General features: G+C 38.2%; 1 protein-coding gene across 4 annotated transcripts in view; it reads right to left on the bottom strand.

Annotated features, from left to right (window-relative positions):
• Positions 1-22,131, bottom strand: part of LOC134205058 (solute carrier family 22 member 21) — a 217,320-nt gene that overhangs the window by 176,127 nt on the left and 19,062 nt on the right. Inside the window, exon 1 of one of the 4 annotated variants that reach the window (XM_062679950.1) lies at positions 5,601-5,878. The exons of 1 other annotated variant lie outside the window; for it this stretch is intronic. The gene's annotated coding sequence lies outside the window, so the exon portion shown is untranslated. Of the gene's footprint in view, positions 1-5,600; positions 5,879-22,131 lie in introns of those variants that run through there. 2 more of the 4 variants (XM_062679953.1, XM_062679949.1) reach the window with 2 other exon arrangements.

The following is a 22,131-nucleotide window of genomic DNA, read 5'->3' as shown; positions in this document are numbered from 1 at the left end:
CTGATTCTTTGTCTACATATACGGCTAAATATGTGGACAAAGAAAGGAATACATTTTGGCTGTTACGCCCTTTTCAAATGTTGGTCTAGATTTATCGTTGATCGTTATCTATTGAGAGCGATTTCTGCAAACCCTGGTTGAGATCTTACTTCATCACATATCAGATTCATATCATTATTCATTTTCAGAAATATTTTAGTGTAAATTATTATCGCCTAAATTATTGTGTTTTGTATAAATAACCTTGAAAGAGTTTGACGATGATTTGTTAATAATAATATATCATCAAGCAATGGGCCATTTTATGAAACAATTTCGGTTAGCTGATCGAAGTTGTATTATTAACTGATAGGACGCCAAAGTCTCTTGTTTTTACATTTCCGCAACTGTCTCTCATTTATCGAATAGAAAGTAAATTAGGTTTGACAAAAAATGATTAGGCCGTCACAAATATTTTATTAACATTTTGTCCTACTGGTCTCCGAAAGGTCAAGGGGGGGGAGATAGTAAAAAATAAATATTAAAATGAAAAAAATCAAAACACTACTCGGATTTGTTAAAGAATGTTTTGAAAATCCTCAAAATTATCCGAATTTTATTGTGTTGTCCCCTCAAAATATTATTTTTAGGCAAAAAAAAATCCGAGGGAAGGAGGGACAAAACAGGAAAGCGAAAGTTTGTATCTTGTCCAGTCGTGTTTCTCCAGTAAGGAGATCGGCCGGTAATCGAAATTTAGTTTTGCTTTGTGCGGAAGACAAAACGATCGGCCGGTCGCAGTAATTTTGATCTGCTTTGCGCGGGTGAGTAAATGAATCAGAAAGTAAAACGAGAGTCGGACTAACAATCCTTCCCTTCCTATATTACCGTAAGGACGTGCCGGCGCCGCTATTGACTTTAGATATTTCAGCTCTCGAAACGTGTACATTGAGAATGGGTAGCTAGTCCCAAGCCCCATTTATTGTGTTCTCTGTACAATTTCGCAAGTTCTAGTCAATCACGGAGTAGCAACTACGAATTGTGCGGTCATAATGCATAATGGGGACAAAACAGTTTTTAAAAATTTGTATCGGCCTTAAAGTCCATCAATGATATTTCCATCAGCTGATCAAACTGCGCTGCTCCTATCAAAGTTACTCGGCACAGCCATAATTCATACCATGCTTTGATTTTTTTTTACAACGGTTACCCTATTTGAATTTTCTAATCTGCAGCATTCAGCATCACGCACACTGAATTTACACTCCAGTGAAGTAAGGGAGGCGCTTTGTTTTTAATCCATCGTTTATTTAGAGAAGGTTCACTTATTTCGAAGCGTTACGGAGCCGAAATCTTATGTTTAATACAGTTTTTCATGATTCTTATACAGTAATGTTAGTTTTGGAAACCGAAAGACTCGCGGTTTGATTTGGGGAAGTACATATTCGTGTGTGTGAGACGACGCACAATGGGGAAATCCGATTTCAAAGGTGGAAAAAATTGATAACTTTCTTCACGAACAACTTACAGAAGAGATCAAGAGCTTATTCGAAAGGGAATTTTGCAAAGAATTCAGTGAGTGCTGTTTCATGGACGTGGAACGCTTCGGTATGTAGTTATTAAGTTAGTTTTGCCCTAATGCCCCATATATCGCGAGTTTCCAAACTATTTGTCATTTTATCTTTAAGACATTGTTCTAAAATTGTGTTTATCTCTTCACTGTGGATCCATAGAAGGGCACTAAATATATTTTGTTGGTAAAAGTTGGAAATTTAAGGGATTTTGGGGTCAAATAAGCATCAAAGTGCATTTTATGTGCAATTTTCATGTATTCGGTAAAAATAGTAATATTTACAGATAAGTGTTGATATTATTGTCCCAAAGTGTTGAACAGATATTGACAAATGTTTGCTGAACGAAAATTAATGAAATAAATCGTTTCACAAATGTTTTATTTGTTTTTTTGTTGAGTAAAAAACGATTTTTAAAAACTTTTGAATAGCACCGATGCCAAACATTTCCAAACCATACCCGATAGCACTACTAGACAAGAATAGTCATATGTTATGAGTCTTGATGTGATCATAGATAGGAGGTGATGGGAGATACTCTTTTTACTTACTTTTACTTACCTTTTTGCCCAAATTCCCCTTTAAAATAATATAGCTCAATGATTTCGAGTAAGGAAATGATGTAGTAATGTAAATTTAGTCGATATTTTCCAATGATATAATTAAAATAACAAATAATCATATAATTCATTAAAAATATTGAATTATAGGGGATTTAGGGGTCATACAGCTCATTTAATGTATTTTTTTATTTAAAATAGGATAACGTTTTTCACAGACGACACACATAGAAGATTAAGGGCTTATTCGATAGGGAGTTTTCCAAGAAATTCAGTGAGAAATGTTTTATAGACGTGAGACATTTCTGTATGTAGTTATTATGCTCGTTTTGCCCCAATGTCGCATACATCACAGTTTATCACATTTTTCGTGCTTTTATCTTTCAAGTATTGTACTAAAGATGTGTTCTCCTCTTTATTATAGATCCATACATAGCACTATACATATTTTGTTGGTAAAAGTTGGAAATTTAAGGGATTTTGGGGTCAAATAAGTATTAAATTGCACTTTACGTGAACTTTTCATGTATTCTGTAAAAAATAATAAAATTATTATTATTCTCCCAAAATGTTCTACAGATATTGATAAATGTTTACGAAACAATAACTAACGAAGTTAGTGTCGCAAGTGTTTTGTTTTGTGATTTATTGGGTAAAACACGATTTTTTAAATGCTTCTGAAAAGTGCCGATGCCAATCATTACCAAACCATACCCGTTTGCACAACTAGATAAGAGTAAATATGTTAGTCGATGTGACAATAGATAGGAGTAAATAGCAAATATTTATTTCTAATGACACAAATTCCCCTTATAAAATAATATAGCTCAATGATTCTGGGTTAAGAAATGATGGAGTAACATTGATGCTGTAGATTTCGCCAAAATTGACCATATTTAGAGCTTCTTTAATACTTACATGTTTTTAAACCACCGTATATTAACCCTAAATGATCATTTGACGTAATATAGTGCAAATGATTTCTTGGGTATTATTATTTTTTACAGAATACATGAAAAGTTCACGTAAGGTGCAATTTAATACTTATTTGACCCCAAAATCCCTTAAATTTCCAACTTTTACCAACAAAATATGTATAGTGCTATGTATGGATCTATAATGAAGAGGAGAACACATCTTTAGTACAATACTTGGAAGATAAAAGCACGAAAAATGTGATAAACTGTGATGTATGCGACATTGGGGCAAAACGACCTTAATAACTACATACAGAAATGTCTCACGTCTATAAAACATTTCTCACTGAATTTCTTGGAAAACTCCCTATCGAATAAGCCCTTAATCTTCTATGTGTGTCGTCTGTGAGAAATATTATCCTATTTTGAATAAAAAATTACATTAAATGAGCTGTATGACCCCTAAATCCCCTATAATTCAATATTTTTAATGAATTATATGATTATTTGTTATTTTCATTATATCATTGGAAAATATCGACAAAATAAACAATACCACATCATTTCCTTGCTCGAAATCATTGAGCTATATTATTTTATAGGGGAATTTGGGCAAAAAGGTAAGAAAAAAGAGTATCTCCCATCACCTCCTATCTATGATCACATCAAGACTCATAACATATGACTATTCTTGTCTAGTAGTGCTATCGAGTATGGTTTGGAAATGTTTGGCATCGGTGCTATTCAAAAGTTTTAAAAAATCGTTTTTTACTCAACAAATAACCAAATAAAACATTTGTGAAACGATTTATTTCATAAATTTTCGTTCAGCAAACATTTGTCAATATCTGTTCAACACTTTGGGACAATAATATCAACACTTATCTGTAAATATTACTATTTTTTACCGAATACATGAAAATTGCACATAAAATGCACTTTGATGCTTATTTGACCCCAAAATCCCTTAAATTTCCAACTTTTACCAACAAAATATATTTAGTGCCCTTCTATGGATCCACAGTGAAGAGATAAACACAATTTTAGAACAATGTCTTAAAGATAAAATGACAAATAGTTTGGAAACTCGCGATATATGGGGCATTAGGGCAAAACTAGCTCAATAACTACATACCGAAGCGTTCCACGTCCATGAAACAGCACTCACTGAATTCTTTGCAAAATTCCCTTTCGAATAAGCTCTTGATCTCGTCTGTAAGTTGTTCGTGAAGAAAGTTATCAATTTTTTCCACCTTTGAAATCGGATTTCCCCATTGTGCAACCATTCACGGTAGAATTGATCGGTTGTATACCGTAAATGGTTTTGAAGTCGATGAATGGACGTTTTATTCACGACATTTCTGCAGATTATGGTGAACAAGCAGTTCATAGCACAGTAGCACATCAAAACTGTGGAACTATTGCCTCACTTTCCTTGAACTTCGTTGCAATCAGTTTTATCCGTCGGTATAAAATGTGTACCACAAAGGAGACAGTATTATCGCGTGATTATTTCAGCATCCCAACTTATCTACTTTTTGAGAAAGGTGATACTCAGAACGGTACCCGTTTACCTCTAGGTAACAATCGTGTATCATTCACCAGTGAGTTAGTACAGTACAGTGCTTCGTTATCCTATGGTTTAGATTTTCATATCAGCTAAAATTTCGCCAATCTAGTTTTACACGGCTCCACGGCCACGGAAATGTTTTTCTTTGTGCTAAGAACTGACAAGTACAGGTGAAATCATTTTCAAAACTTAATCATCGCGATCAAACTCGTTTGTATTCTGATAGGAAGCATCGCACTAGAGTTTTTCAGGCAAACCCGCATCATTTAACTCATTTGTCGAAAAACTAACTCGCCCCAAGAAGCGTTTAATATCAATCAGGGCTCAATTTTTTGTAAGAATATCAATTGTTCTTGACAAAGGACACCAATTAATTTTTTTCACAACGATGAACAAATAAAAATTCTAAAATGGATCAATCGGATGAGTAGAAGTAGTTTTTGAGGTTTTCATAAAATATGTTGCTTGTTTTCTAAGGTAAGGTCACATTTCTATCTTTCACCGGAAACCGTAAGAACGTTAATAACACATCGTTGAAAAAATCTTTATGGTAACTTTTAGAATCGAGTGCGGCAGCAACGATGAATTAAAAAAAATGATTGCTCATCCTCGTATGTAGAAAGATTCAGTGAAAAAACGCACATCCATTATTACAACATTAATAGTGATTTTTTTTACATGTTAGCACTGCACTGCATTCCTCTATTCACCACATCATTAACTGTTTCAAATGTAATAGATTACTCCTATAGACGAATTGTACAGGTTATCACTTCTCGGCTATTCTGCTCTAAATTCCAATCATGATAGTTGACGAGTCGGAAACGGAATCCACGGCAGTTTGCTTTTATTTTTCAAACCCCAGGCAACGTTTGATAGAAAAACATTTGAAAAATCTACTATTTGAGCAGTCTTTACTTGACTTTCACACTTTCTCTCAACACTTTAAATTATTCACAACAAATCCCAATATCTTTAACACAAGATTTTAATATGGAAACGTTACCTTTCACACCATTAATCACTTTCTCCTTTAAAATCTCACGAGTTCCTCACGAGACTACACAACCGAGCTTCACCTGGAAGCAGCTACCGTTCCCGACCAATGTCACGCAGAATCTGCTGATCCAATGATCTGATGAATCCCTGGACAAGCTCTACAAATATTCTGCCGCCTGTAGCCGATCTCAAGACGGCAATAAAGCTCTAACCACGCTTGACGCTATTATCTTATTTAAAGTGAAATATGACATCGGTAGCACTAGTAAATACGGCAAGCATCAGTGTCCGTCCAGAGGACAAATACAAAGCCGGCCACGCTCGGAGCCGCTTATTCGGATCATCTCGAAGCGTCTACGCGACGCGCTGCTGATACGCGCTTGAGCAATAATCATTCCCCGGACGCGCGGGTGCGGTATGTAGTTTCCATCCAGATCGGAGATGAATTTGCGTCGCTCGCTCAGTGCCATAGACACCCAGTTACTTTATTGCTGTACCTACAACAAGTGCTATATGTTAACTCATACGCGTGATAAGAATGCTTCCTACGGAGTGTGGAGGCGCACAGCATCTGTGGTACCCGCCGGTTCGACTTTCCAGTTGTAAGCGAATTCTGGCTAACTCTTTGAGCGCTCTCATCGTCGCACAAGCATCATTATTCAATTGAGATGATCAACGGAAATACCTGCAAATTGAGTTGTTGTATGAAATGTTTGCATAAATTATTTTCTGGTTCAGTGGCCATGAACCCTGAACTATTTGGACATGGATGAAAATAGACATAATTCGAGTAATAGTCCAAATCATTTTTATGTATCTATGATTATCTTTTTAAGCAGCCTCCTTAGAGTCAACCCCGGTTTCAAGCTCTGTCACTTACACGCATATTGAATATGTTTTTGGTTTCGAAAACATCAGTTATAAGCTACCAGTGATAGAGACCCAAAAACAAAATTTCTTTTCTTTTTCCATACTTGAAGCTGCGGGGTTCGAATCCCGGTTTGGTTTAATATTTTTTTGAGAATGTCATTTTCTCCCTATGTCATTGACTCCCTAGGTATAAAAGCATTCTTGCAATCCACATGATACTCAGTTGCATAAAAGGAAAATGGGTCGTTGCGAAACGTCAGTTTCCTCAGTTGTGTGGCTCAATGTCAGTGAAGGCAATCCTTCCATTCCAAGAGAGAACCGACAGTAATTACCTGATGGTGTGAAATTTCTAACCATGTGTGAGTTTCCGGCTGTGAAACTTTATTATTCTGATATTATCGTCCATACCATAATCTGCTTGGTACCATAAAACGATAACGGTGCTACAAATTATTACAGTGATAGCCTTTTGGGGCAGCGCCTGTTTGTTTGTCGTGAGATCGACGTCTATTTGTAATAGACGGTTTGTGATCCTTTTGTTTGTATACTGTTACCTGGAATATCTTGAGTATTAGTACTAATATGGTTTATCTACGGCAAATATCATCAGGCTGTATCCATCAGTCAAATATAATATAGTTATTCAGGAATTTGTAATTGTAATATATCAGCCTTCACCCTGGCCGGCACCGTCCGCCCATCTACACTTAAGTTAGGTAAAGACCTACCAAACCTTTACCGTTAACATGCGCTAGACCGTATAGTACACCGGTTTCTAACCAGAAGCAGGTGCTGGGCTTAACAAGTTCCCCAAGTGTCGGATACATTAAAAGAAAAGAGAGTTGACAGGAATGGGAAAGATTAGTGGAGAAGAGTTGCGTTTGCTGAAACGAAACATTTGAATTATGATTAGTATGGTAATTGTGCACCGCGGAGGGATGCTAGTCCTCGGATCCCTAGATGTTCGATTCCACGCCTTCCTGTCAACCGGTATCTGTAACTCCGTCTATGTTGGCTGGCAGTAATGATACTTTTTGTTTATATGGATGTAGTTTTTCTTCAAATGCCGGTCGTCTGTAACAAAAATAATAGAAGGGCCTCCACCATATGACCCCGGAATATTAGTAATTGTCCAAATAACGTTATTTTCTTGTTGATATTGAAGCCTCTCAAGAACATTCAAAACACTGGACAACTGTGCTCCAGTACAAAATAAAATCAAATCAGTTTCTCGAAAACTATCACCAATTGCACGCATCGCCTGTTTCTCTGTGATTTAAATATTAAATTACTCGTCACATCACTGATCTCATTACTAGTAGAAACTTTTGTTTTTCCTATTATCGTTATTAGTTTTCTCTCAATCTATAGGGCCTATATGCCTGCATTAGCATTCTCGTCTTTTCGTCATAGTCTTGAAAACCAACATAAGAGACACATTTCCAAATCGTAAGCTCAGAAACGTTCTGTGAAGTTCTAGCAAATGGACGTTGCTTTCGCTGGTTTATCCCCTATGATGATGGACGGAAATACCTGCCGTGTCCCTACCAGATTGTTTGACTAAACATCAATAAAGTCTGTCTATATTAAACACTTATGTAATATCCAAATGATTCGACGTAATTTTATCAATTTGGACGAGAGTTGAAACATACTTGAAGCAGCACATTCGTTTCTGAAAGATTTGGCTGTCATGTGAATAAAACGATTCAGTAGTTCGTGAAGTAAAGTAAAGTAAAGTAAAGTACACTAGAAAAATACGTGCTTTAATAAATTCTGTTTACTTTAGTTATCCAAACTCGATCCTTACTATCCCGAAACTGCTATTACTGTAGTTGTAAAGCACCAAATCGAGCAATTTCAAGTGAAATCCATATTGGATCTCTTAATTTTTACCTTTCTCGTATACCTAAAAGTAAGGAAAAGGCTGTATGTTCACTCAAAGACGATTTTTCGATAGAAGGCCCGCCGACCCTGTTATATGCCCATCGGCTTAGCAAAATAAAATTCACTCTCCTTTTAAGCACACAAATCCGATTTGCTTGCTTCAAATTGTATTCGATGGGGTATCCAGTCGCATTGTGTTTCATATAAAACTAGCCAAATCCAACTATGGTCTCAAAAGGCACCCACCATTAGCTTGACGAGCTCGGTGGTCTACTGGCTACCACTTCTGCCTTATAAGCAGGTAAGCAGGATGTTGTGGGTTAAAATCCTGGTTCGTCCCTTTCCTTTTGGATTTCTATCTTAGTTATTTCTATGTTTCACGTTCTGTCAAAACCACGCCTACTGTTATAACCTTCCACACTAACAATTAAAAAAACTTCCCGTGGCACCTAAGAGAGGTCGTACAGTTCTCTGCATCTTTCTCAAGTAGGTGTCCAACTAACCATCCTAACCCTTCCTCAGCATTCGCAAGGACGTGGCCAGGAAAGAATGACATGCAAGAAGTGCAAAATAAAGAGTGAAAAGTCAGTCCTTTTTCGTTCTTTCTTCTTTCTTCTTCTTTATATGAAAAAGATCGAAGTGTGCCGCGCTCGAGATGAAAAGTGTTTTTATTTTGCTCCCGTCATTTTTGTAAACTTATAAATAAGGATTATTAATTTCCGATTTAATTGTACATTGTATTTTTATGTAGTGCAGTGTCTGATTCATGTGGAAAAGTTATAGAACGACATCTTATTCGCCTTATTCTACTTTGAAGTTCCAGATGCAGTTCGGAAATATATCCGGTGAGTTTATTCCGTGGTATGGGTATCCCAGTCTTATGATGAAATAAATTGACGTATGATCCCCGTCGCGCGAGTTACTGGTGCGGTGAGGTCATAGTTTGGCTTTGTTCAAAATTTAATGCGGAGAATGACAAACATTTTACTGCTTTAACTTACTATGGAAGATGTGAATCAATTCATTTCTCTCACAGCAATTTCTCCCTAATCTCATGCTTTTTATATCCTTAAACGAATGGCAAAACTAAAGCATTGGAATATAATTTTGAAATTAGACATTTTTTTATTCATTTGAAAATAAAGAGGAATCGAATTTCAATCTTTCAACATATTAAACATATTTCTCTAATACAACATTTATTTATTTTCCATAAATTTAAAATAAAAAAAATCCCTAGATTTGAACACAAGGGAAGCCTATTACGATATTCAAAGCTGTTGAATCATTCTAAGGGAAACTGTTCTTTAAATGGTGTATTAAACAGTGAAGCAAGGTGATATTTTTTTTTACAATTTCTTTAAACTTTAAACTAGATCGTTGGTTTACCAAACTTTAAGTTGAACAGAAATATCATATAAAAATCAAATCTACTAGTAATAATATTGTAGTTTTTTCCGTATATAACGAACTCTTATTTCTCGCGCTTTGTTTCATAGGGGCGTTTATATAATAAGTTTATCCTCGCAAAGGCTAATCAGTTGGGCTTGGTAGTCATATGGCTACTGCTTCTGCCTCACACGCAGGTGGGCGTGGGTTCAATCCCAGGTCCGTTCCATTCTCCTACTTTGTATCTTTCTCTATATTTCTCATGTTCTAGCAATCGCTAGAACTGGAAACGGACTTCCATACCGTTTCCATTACTATTCCTATACCTTCAACTTGAGTATTCTAGCAGTAATCTGCTAGAATTGGAAATGAACTATAAAAAAACAGCTCGTTTCCTACATCCAATTAGAAAATCCATCCTATCTATCACATTGGCTGCTCGTTAACCAAAACGGACCTCTGCCTCTCGAAGCTGACCCAAAAAAAAATCCAACAAATTCCGCATGAATTCGTGGTAAGTGCAATGGTATATTCGGCTTGCAATGGGCGAGTGATTGCATCAACATTTCCCTTCCCTACATTGACTTGCATTCTGACGTGGAAGGCGCCAGTATGACCTTACAAATGAGATCACCAGTACTTGTACATTGAAGATGAGTGCTAGTCCCAAGCAAAAATCTGGTGGTTCCCTGTGCAAGAACTGCTGATCTGGTCATAATGGAGTAGCAACTACGAGCAGTCAATCAAGCTCAAGCTCAAGCTTTCTTCGTTCTTCTTCTTAATTCCTTCTTCTTTCTTACTTCTTCCTTGTTCTTGTTTACTTTTCTCTTCTTTTTTCTCATTTTCTCCTTCTTTTCCGTTATTTCTGCTTACTTCCTATTGTTTCTTTCCTTCCTCCTTCTTCATTTTTCCTTCTTCCATCTTCCTTTTTCCTTCTCCCTTTTTTCTTCTTCCTCCTTCCTTCTACCTTCTTCCTTCCTTTCTTCTTCCTTTGTTCTAATTTTTCTTTTTTTTTTCGCTTTCTCTTTCAATTTTTTTCTTACATTTGTCTTCTTTTGTCTTTATTCTTTCTTCTTTTTTCCGTTTCTTTCTTCTTTCTTTTTTCTCCTTTCTTCTTTTTTCTTTCTTCTTTCAACTTTCTTCTTTCTTCTTTCTGCCTTCTTTTTCTTCATTCTTCATTCTACTTTCTTCTTTTTTCATTCTTATTTCTTTTTTCTTCGTTTTTCTTTCTTTTTTCTTCTTTCTTCTTTCTTCTTTGTTTTAATTCTTTCTTCTTTCCTCTTTCTTCTTTCTTCTTTCCTCTTTCTTCTTTCTTCTTTCTTTTTTCTTTCTTTCTTCTTTCTTCTTTCTTTTTTCTACTTCCTTCTTTCTTCTTTTTTTCCTTCTTTCTTCTCTCTTCCTCTTATTCTTTTTCTTCTGTTTTCTTTTTTCACGAAGTTAGACGCCTCTCCTTCCGAAAGCTTTTCTATCAAGGTCAACTGTTCCATGACTGAAGCTCTTCTACGTCACTAGAATGGCAACGCTTTCGTTAAACTTGCAACCCCTTCAACCTTTATAATCGAATGTGTGCAAAAAATGTGCTATTAAAAAGTCCGAACACCTATCCACCTCTTCTAAAACGACCCTGGGACACGAGGACCAGAAGAGGCCTTTTGAGACCACCGTGTTGGCTGCCGTTGGTCAGACAAGCAGCCTGAGGCTTTACGCATTTTCATTTCTACGAACTAAAACGTGTACTATTGAAATTATCGAATAATTATGTGCTTATTACATAATTAAAACTTACTGAGGCCGGAGTAGGTGCAATACATAAAAGTCTTCTCCATTCAACTCGATATAAGGCTGCACGTCGCCAACCATATGTACGTATGAATCATGTACCATGGACTTTCTCGTGACAAAGTAATTATAATTCAATAGTTTCTACTCTTCGTGCGTCGAAGTTAGCGATATCTAACTAAATTAGTTTCCCCCTTTAAGGCCTTTTTTTATTTTTATAAATTTGATATTAATGATTTATAATGGAGAAATGACAAGGGGAAGTGCTAGATTATCCAAACAATCCTTGATTCCAGAACATGCGATCTATAGTTACCGTACCATTCTAGATTGTCGTAAGGCCTTATATTTTATTATTGTTTTCTTTACAGGGGAGCTAATTTCAAGCAATTTCACTTTTATCCATCGTGTGATTTTATTCATCCGTTTTTCAATTGAGGTCATACATGACCCCATGGACCTGAAAGGGTTAAACAGTTGTGCTACTGATTACATATAATAAGGCTCTTTTGCAACTAAAAGTCCAGCCGATCTCACGAAACGTAGTTTCATCGTGTAACTTTGTTTTGAAATGTAGGCTCATGTTATAAATTGCAGGAAATTCTTTACCGTTCACCGCAAATAAACGAATTACCAATATGGATATCATCATCGGTTTTTCTAAATAACATTCCTTATTCCTTCCTCCTTAATTCGTCTTGCTTCTTCCTTCTTCTTTCTTCCTTCTGTTTTCTTTCATCTTCTTTTTCCTTGTTTCTTCTTCCTTCTTACTTTTTCCCTTTTTCTGCTGTTTGACTTCTTCCTAACTCGTTCAGCCTTCGAAGAAGAAGGAAGGTTGTTTTGTTCAGAGGGTGCAAATTGCCCCAGTTTCCCTTACTGACTGAAAGAAATTACCGTGCGGTCTACGAACCACATAGGGTAAGACGGTATAATGCGCCCCACCTGGCCAAAACGCCCCCTTTGATTTCTAGAAAACTGTAACTAGTTAAGGGTCAAAATCAGTTGGTACCTATAAATATTTGTAAAACCATCATACTATGTGAATGTGGAAGTATTTTTGTATTACACAATGAAAATAATAGCAAAATACAAAAAGTTACAGTTTTCATGTATCTTTTAATGTTTGTTTGCTCAGCATTCTGGAGCGACGGTAGCATACTGTCCGCAAAACTTGCACTGGAACACTCAGTTGGGCAACAAAATAACTTTTCTCAGTGGTTATTATGATATAAAATTGCTTCCATTTTCAAAAATGTAATGTTTTTCGAAAACATGTTTCACTGGTCAAAACGCCCCAGTATAGACGAATCCAAGTAAAAATAAGAAGAAGACACACGGCGGTGTTAACTTTGACAGATCCTACAGCACAGCATAGGGAGATCATTTTAAAATGCTTATAATAAATTCTAGACAAAATGTAATTAAAATCTGATTGATGTATGATACGGAAAAAGTTCCGAACTGTATGATAGATACATTTTCGGAAAATATTCAAAAAATTGAGATAAGCTTCCAGATATGTAATTTAGAACTTTTTCCGTACCGTACATCAATCAGATTTTAATTACATTTTGTCTAGAATTTATTATAAGCATTTTAAAATGATCTCCCTATGCTGTGCTGTAGGATCTGTCAAAGTTAACACCGTCGTGTGTCTTCTTCTTATTTTTACTTGGATTCGTCTATAGGCAGGACTGTTATCTGTAATATTTTTATATCACTACTCACGGGCAATGCATTTGCGACTTCTTGGACTATCAAATAACACAAAGTTTGCATAAATTGCGTTGAAAAGTAAAAAGTTAGCCCATATATTTTCTGTCAAATTTGCTGTTTCCGTCACCGTTCCGTTATATTGCGTTTGGGGCTTAAGAAATCTTAAATCATTAAGGAATTATGCAATCTATTATTTACATACCTGCAATCCGTCGATTCGTTTAAATTACTTTGATGGGCACTGATAAAAATAAACATTGATATGCCCCTTCACTTTTTTGACGTTCGATTTGGTATCTGTCAGTTGTTGCAATAATCGAATGCCATTCGTTAAATGCAATGTAAATATTTTGCAATAATCGAACGGGCACTGTATCGAGAAGTTGCCTTAGGGGGGCATATTATACCGTCTTACCCTACAGTCAAAATCTGCAGATTAACTTTCGTAACAGAGGCGGTTATTTATTGAAGAATTGCGAGTTGTGCGTGATTCTTGTTGTTATGGGTTCTAGGAAGTTTTCGAACTCCATACAGTCAAAATCTGCAGATCATCCTTTGTTACAGAGGTGGTTACTCAAAAAATGTCAAGTTTTTTTTTACCATTTCATTTATTTATTAGGCTCAAATGTTTAATTAAAAACTCTACGGAGCCGAAAGCATTAGAAATAATATGACAAATTATTCCGAAGAAGTTGTCTTCTTTGGTGGAGATCGCTCGCCCGATCCCACAGTTATAAAGTGTTCCCGTCGTTGAGTTGTCAACTGCGCTAGTTTCTTTTCCTCTTTCATCTTTCTGTGGAGGTCCGTGTAGCCCATGATTCCCTTCTTCACAAACCAGATCCAATCCGTTTTGTTTTTGAAGAACATTGTTTCCGCTAACTTCTCGCGTATCTCTAATGTTCCCGTTCGATCGGTTGAGTCGGCATCCAGTTCGACTACATCTTCCTCTGGCACTTCAATGATGATATTTTTCCTTACTTCTGCTGGTGTTTTTCCGCTTGCTGCTTCGAAGCCGATAACAACCCCGGAGTACGATTTTCGTTGTCTTTCTGATCCATTTTCCTTCATTTTTGTTTCCTTCTTTCCCGCTGTTTGTTCCTTTTGCTGATTCACTTTATTCCTTTGTGGACACGCATCTTTTCGATGACCTTCAGCTCGACACAGAAAGCATTTGTTCCGCAAATCCTGGTAGAACACCATTCCCTTCCATTTTGACACTTCGAGTGAAGGAGGAATTTCCTTCTTCACATCGATATACACACCTCTCACACCGGTGTACAAATGATCCAGGCCAATGTTTGGCGGGAATTTTTCCCGAACCACCCGATCAACTTCTCCATACTCCGTAAGTCGCTGTTTTAAATCGTTATCCGGTAATTCTGGTGGCAAATCAAACACTCTGATATATTGTACATTGGTACCGGCAACCGTCATGTTGACTTCCACAGACATTCCACTGGCATAGCTGAATTTTCGCGGTTCCGTATTCTTCCTTAACGAATCTTGGATCGCGTCCATCGAGACAAACTTCACAAACAGCGATCGATCCAGTGCTGTTTTGTATACCGTCTCCATAAGCGATACATCTTTATCCAATTGTCGTAAAAATCCAGCAATCTCCACCCATGTCGGACACGGAGCGCTTGGCGGAAAACGAAATTGGACTGTATTGACAATCATTTCGCACGTTCTGTTCGTACGAACAAGAACGAATAAGCGAAACAAGATACAATGCTGTCCGGTACCTACAGTGCCAGTCTTTATCACAGTCCGAAAACAATCTAGGGATCGTACACATATTACGTAAGCATTTTTTCTGGGTTTTTCGACCCCCCTCCCCCCATGTAAGATTTTTTTCATACAAATATTTTTTTATTTATATGGTGCGTAAGAAAATGACGAACCCCCCTCCCCCCATAAGTGCTTACGTAATATGTGTACGCCCCCCTAGCTGCTACAGATCCGCGCGCGACGAGAGCAAAACAACAACTCAATACTAAATTTTCAAAACGACTTATCTGCTTTTGTAAACAAATATTCAACACCATCAACAGGTAGCCGAAGTCTTCATCTATGTGTTGGTGGTGTTGGTTTGCGTGGGAGTGCTCTCAGATTCGACAAATCGACGTTTGAATCTTCAACACAGAGAAACAGACGTCTCACTTAGAACAAAATGCAATTAAAATCATCGTCACGAAAACATTGTTGCCCAATGCTAAAATCCCGGTGTGTGGCCAAGCGGCAACCAGATGGCGGTAGTGTGCAAACGTCAAACACAAGCAAAATCGATAGAAGCGCCATCGGTGGCCGATTGACCAGCTACAAAAAGTTAAATAAACCGTTAAAAGGCAAACTATGGAACATGCGTTGAGTAAGACGTCTGTTTCTCTGTGAGTTCAATATATGAAATTTTTGACTCGTGCTTCATGAAAATTAGAAATCAACAAGGCCAGTGGAAAGTTAGTTGCCTTGTTGTTTTATAATTTCTATGTAGTAAGAACAAGACAAAGGTTGTCAATGCAGTGTCATACAATCTATTATCATTTGACAATCGAAGTTCTCATTTTTCAATTCATGTTTGCTGCGATATAGAAAATCTAAAATAAAAAGTTGACAGTTATCCATTGGTCCCTTGTTTTCTTTGAAAACGCAAACACTGATCTGTAATCAGCCCTTTTAAGGTCACTCCTGACGGAATCCAAGTTTAAAAGTGCTCGTGTTTTCGGGGGTACACCACTCGATACAGAAGCAACGCACAACTGTAATTTTTATTATTTCACGCATGCTGCGACGCAGCAAAGCTAAATCAACAAAAATGACAGTTGTGCACCGCCTCTGAATCGAGTGGTGTGCCCCCGAAAACGCGAGCACTTTGGAACTTGGATTCCGTCAGGAGTGACCTTAAATCGTTGCGACCATCAATAACGATGGTAGTTTACGAAACATTTAGTTTGCCAGTAAATATTTTTCATATTCGTTTTTCCCTGTCAGCATCACAAAACTGAAACCGCTTAAAATAAATGAAAGTACTTTTAACGGTGGTGAGAGAATGTACCTTGTTTAATATCAAGCAATAAAAATAAAACTTGATGGTGTATGCAGTATTTAAGTACATTCGAAATGTATGTGACACGGTTAACTGTTGCAACGCACCATTCTTTCGCAAATATTTTTATCGGTCGTTTAGAGGGTTTATCTCTATGAGTTATCTCAACACGTTTGAACGACACCGTTCAAGGTACAACTGAAACAGTTTGATTTCCTTATGATATCTTCCGCAATTTGTTCTCGAAATATGGCAAGATCTTCGTGAAATGTCATGAAATAAAGGCTAAAATAAAAAAGGTTACAGTTAGTGTTACTGTTAACTGTAACTCAAGCCAAACACGCAAAAACGCAAAAGCATCAGAATATTTAATATTTTTGTAAATCTAATGAACAAGTGACAAAATTATTTTGGTTTATGCCTTAACATTTAGAATTTGTTTGTTATTAGAAATTGTATAGTACAAAAATAAAAACATCATAGATTTTAAATATTATTTATTTGAATTTATTTTCGTAGTGAAAGTTGAACATGTTTAACCAGGGTGGCAAGACCTACCGATTTCTCGGTATACCAATTCATGACTTACCTACCGATTCATAGACGAAAGATCTATTGGCATTACCTCAGTTATTAATTAAAAGCTTCACCATGCCCTCCATTGCATAATAATGTAATCAATTGCAATCAAAGTAGTCAATGATCTATTTTATATTCATACCTCGCTTCCTGATAGAAAACCATAAGCAACGAGCCGTTGAATGACTAGCTTTGGTGCCAAAACTGAAATGTCCCCTCAACAGGTTCCCGGGGACAATCCGTAGGTCCCGGAAGCGGTCAAAGCCGTCACTGGTCCATTTTATATTCATACCTCGCTTCCTGATAGAAAACCATGAAAAACGAACCGTCGAATGACCAGTTTTGGCGCTAAAACTGAAATGTCCCCTTCTACAGGTTCCCCGGGGACAATCCGTAGGTTCCGAAAGCGGTCAAAGCCGTCAGTGGTCCATTTTATATTCATTCCTCACTTCCTGATAGAAAACCATGAAAAACGAACCGTCGAATGGCCAGTTTTGGCGCTAAAACTGACATATCCCCTTCTACAGGTTCCCCGAGGACAATCCGTAGGTCCCGGAAGCGAACAAAGCCGTCAGTGGTCCATTTTATATTCATACCTCGCTTCATGATAGAAAACCATGAAAAACGAACCGTCGAATGACCAGTTTTGGCGCTAAAACTGAAATGTCCCCTTCTACAAGTTCCCAGGGGACAATCCGTAGATCCCGGAATCGGTCAGAGCCGTCAGTGGTCCATTTTATATTCGTACCTTGCTTCCTGATAGAAAACCATGAAAAACGAACCGTCGAATGACCAGTTTTGGCGCTAAAACTGAAATGTCCCCTTCTACAGGTTCCCCGGGGGCACCCCAGCGACTTTAGGATCCGTCTTTTTAATTAGTTTTTCATTATTGACGTACCAGAAGACTTTTGGAATGTAATCATAATGGAAGATCGGTCAAAAACCTTGATTCAAATAAATTTGTGGCCTGATCCCTTTTAAAACTCCCGGTCGGCACCGATTCTAAACAAATGGCCATATCTCACTTGATCCTTGTCCGATTTCGAATTTGAACATATGGTTCCAATCAGAAAGAGCCCTACTTTATTTATGGTTACTAATATTATTCTGTTTTTAACTTTAACACAACTTATTCTAATACCCACCATAAATTAACGGTTCTGAACCTACCTTAGAAAAACCCGGAATATCTCCGGTATCCGATGACCATGGTCGGCTCCATGGACATATGGTGAAACTACATTAAATTTCTAGTTCAGGCATCCCTGAATTGTCAAAATCGGATAATAATTGACATAGTTACAACACATCTAATTATGCCCAAAATTTGCCTATCCCAGTTATTTTGGACATCCCCTGTATCTTGTGTTGCAAGCACAACGGATACACTATGCCCAGGGTGTCGAGAATGCTTCACACTCAAAAACATCCTAGACCGGACCTAGAATCGAACTCGTCATCTCTGGATTGGCAATCCTACGTCTTTGCTAACAAGGCCAACTAAAGACCCACAATTTCAGTTACAGTCACATGTATTTAAATTTTTATGAACTTTCATTTTTTCTAATATAGTTGTATAACTAATTCATAAGTCTGATAAATAAAACAATAATGGATAAAACCAAATCCTCAAACTCCAGAAAAAACCAAACCAAACAAAAACTGCATGTTATGTAGCTGTATTTCACAACCGAAGCACATCATCTCACGCAGAAAAGCAAACAATTGGCACGGATTTTGTTTATTGAAAAATCCCATTCTTCGGCAAATATTCAAGGGGGAAAAATCTCCAACCACAACAAACAGACCCACCTCCACCACGACGTGTCAAGCGAATAGGAAAAAGCTTCGCATTGTGAATCTACACCGACGGCCATAGAATTTTATTCTGTCATATCGTTGATATACATATACTCATGCAATTTGCAGACATGGACGAGGGGTGCGACACATCTAGATTGACGATTCGATGGCTATCAAATCTTTGCATGTGCTGCTGCGGTAGATGTCAGATGATCAACATGCAAGTACGAATTGTTCACGGTTTCCCGGAAAAATCGTTAGTGAATTCCCGGAGGAATCGTTGACAGATTGCCAAAGAAATCGTTTCCAAATTACGAGTGATTTGCTGAAGATATCGTTCCATCACCAAAAAAAATATGAATATTACAGGTGACGTACGTGAATAAAATGACACAAAACCACATGACATAAACTTAGTCGCATATTTTTCAATGTTAGAGAATTTAAAATTACATGTCATGAAACCCAAACACAGCACCCGATGCGACGCACCTAACGCTCTGGCAGTCGATGCCAAGATGAATACACCACTATGTGTTCCAATCTGCCAAATTCACGATTCAGCCATCTTGGATTTTAGTATGGGAGAGCCAGCCGGTTTGTTTTCATTTTGTCTCTTCCTCAAACTTGGCAGGTTGGAGCACCTACTTCTGTATTCATCTTGGTCGATGCCTTGATGCAGTGAAATACTTGTTCAGTGCAAATCGTGGAACATGCTTTACTTCGATCACCTCTCTTTCAAGAGACGAAGATAGCTGAGTGGTGACGTGTTGGGCTCTCACTCAGCGGGCTTATGTTCGGTCCTCGTTCTAATCCTTCATTTTTTTTGTCAATATAGTTTATGATGTAAAATTAAATTATCACCTAATTTTACGTCAAAAGTGATGCACGAATATGTCGTTGTCACAGCACCTAAAATTACATGATTATTTTTAGGTGTGCATATATATATCGTTGCAAATTGCCGGAGGAATCGTTCATAAATTTCCGTAGGTATCGTACCCGGATTGCAGAAGGAATCATTTCAAATTGCCGCAGAATCGTTCGTGTGGAGTAGATTTGTTCAAGAATCCAGAGAGGACTAATTTGAAAACCCAGAGTGGACTTATTTGGGAATTCAGGAATGATTTGTTGGAAAATTCATGGTGCATTTCTTTGAGAATCCGGGAACGATTTCTACGAACGACTGCTCCAGCAACCGAAGATCGATTGCTTTGACAATTGGCAACTTTCCTTCCGCCAATTCACGAAAGATCCCACCAGCAATTATATGTAGAACAAATCCTCCGGCAATCCGGGAACGATTCTGACAATTCGAGAATGATTCCTCCGGAAATCTGGGAAGTGTTGGTTGGGCGTAGGGTGCACAGAAAATAAAACACGTTTGTGTTCTATGAACTACAACGGGAAAGGAAAAAAGTATATTTCAAGAAACTAATTGCTAAACGCATTATTGTGCGTAGTCGTTATATTAAGTAGAAAATGTTATTTTTTATGAAATGCTGCGTCAAACGTCGTCATCTCTCAAACGATTCCTCCGGAAATTCGGGAACGAATCAAAAGCAACCCGCGAAATATTCCTCCGGCAATTCACGTACGATTCTTCCGGCAATTCGGGAATGATTCCTTCGGAAATCCGGAAAAGATTCCTGCGGCATTTCACGAACGATTCTTTCGGCAATCCGCGACCGATTCCTCCAACGATTTGGGAAAGATTCTTTAGGCAATCTGTGAACAATTCTTTAATGAATTGAACGAATCCTCTGGTAATCCAGGAACGATTCCTCCGGCAATCCGGGAACAATTGCTCTGGCGATTCATAAACGATTCTTCCTGCAATTCGAGAACGATTCATCCGGCAATACGAGCAGGATTCCTCCAGTAATCCGCCAACTATTCCTTCGGCAATTCACGAACCATTCCTCCGGTAATAAGATTCCTCAGGAAATTCACTAACAATTCCTTCGGTAGCTCACAAACAAACTTGGACAAGGTTGAACGAAAATTTGAAGAACCGTTTTCAGGCAGCTTGTGAAAAAAACCTCCGGTAATCCGCAAACAGATCCTCCTGATTCATAGTAATCTGAAAACAATTTTCCCGGCGATTTGAGCGATTCCACCGGCAATTTGGATACAATTTTTCCGGCAATTCACGAACGATTCCTCTGGCAATTTGGGAACGATTGCTTCTGCATTCCGTGAACGAGTTGCCGGCAATCCAGGAAAGATTCCTCCGATGGATCCGCAAATCCTGGAACGATTCCTCCGGAATTTACAAGGCATCAATGTAAAAATTTAAATAAGGCGTCAATATAAAAAAACTTGTAATAGGCAACGACATTTAAAAACAGCCGTACTTACCGCAGTGCGAATATTGATTCCGACCACTACCTCGTTGCAGTATGCCTGCGCTCAAAACTTTCGACGGTGTACAACACGCGTTGAAGTCGGACGCCGCGGCTTAACATTGGGCGGCTACAAGACGGTAGACTAGCCCAAGAGTACGCGCAGCAGCTGGAAGTGGCTGGAGAGATATTCGATCCGCCATTGGTAGCACCGTAACCGCTGCACTTGGCACGGTGTCCCCGGATCAGAGAAACGACTGGTATGACGGCGAATGTGAGCAGTGAGTAGAAGAGAAGAATGCAGCATGGGCGAGATTGCTGCAACACCACACGAGAGCCAACGAGGCACGATATAAACGGGCGCGGAACAGACAAAACTTTCCGAAGGAAAAAGCGCCAGCAGGAAGGTCGAGACCGTGAAGAGACGGAGCAACTGTACCGCGCTAATAACACACGAAAGTTCTATGAGAAGTTAAACCGTTCACGTAAGTGCCACGTGCCACAGCCTGATATGAGCAAGGACATAAACGGGAACCTTCTTACGAACGAGCGTGAGATAATCCAAAGGTGGCGGCAGCACTACGAAGAACACCTGAATGACGATGTGGCGGTATGGTGATGGACCTGAGAGAACGCGCGCAGGACATAATTTTACCGGCTCCACATCTCCAGGAAATTCAGGAAGAGTTTGGCTAAAGAACAACAAAGCCTGGTGAGGCACTGGCTAGAGCGCTGCACTGCGTAATTACTAAGGTTTGGGAGGATGAGATTCTGCTGCAGGGGTAGATGGAAGGTGTCGTGTGTCCCATCTACAAAAAGAGCGATAAGCTGGATTGTAGCAACTACCGCGCAATCACATTGCTGAAAGCCGCCTACAAGGTACTCTCCCAAATTTTATGCCGTCGACTAGCACCAATTGCAAGGGAGTGCGTGGGGCAGTACCAGGCGGGTTTTATGGGCGAACGCTCTACCACGGACCAGGTGTTCGCCATTCGCCAAATACTGCAGAAATGCCGCGAATACAACGTGCCCACACATCATCTTTTCATCGATTTTAAAGCCGCATATGATACAATCGATCGGGACCAGCTATGGCAGCTAATGCACGAACACGGATTTCCGGA

The sequence above is a fragment of the Armigeres subalbatus genome, chromosome 1 (assembly GCF_024139115.2).
Source record: "Armigeres subalbatus isolate Guangzhou_Male chromosome 1, GZ_Asu_2, whole genome shotgun sequence".
NCBI lineage: Eukaryota > Metazoa > Arthropoda > Insecta > Diptera > Culicidae > Armigeres > Armigeres subalbatus.
This window is presented reverse-complemented; position numbering and strand designations above follow the sequence as displayed.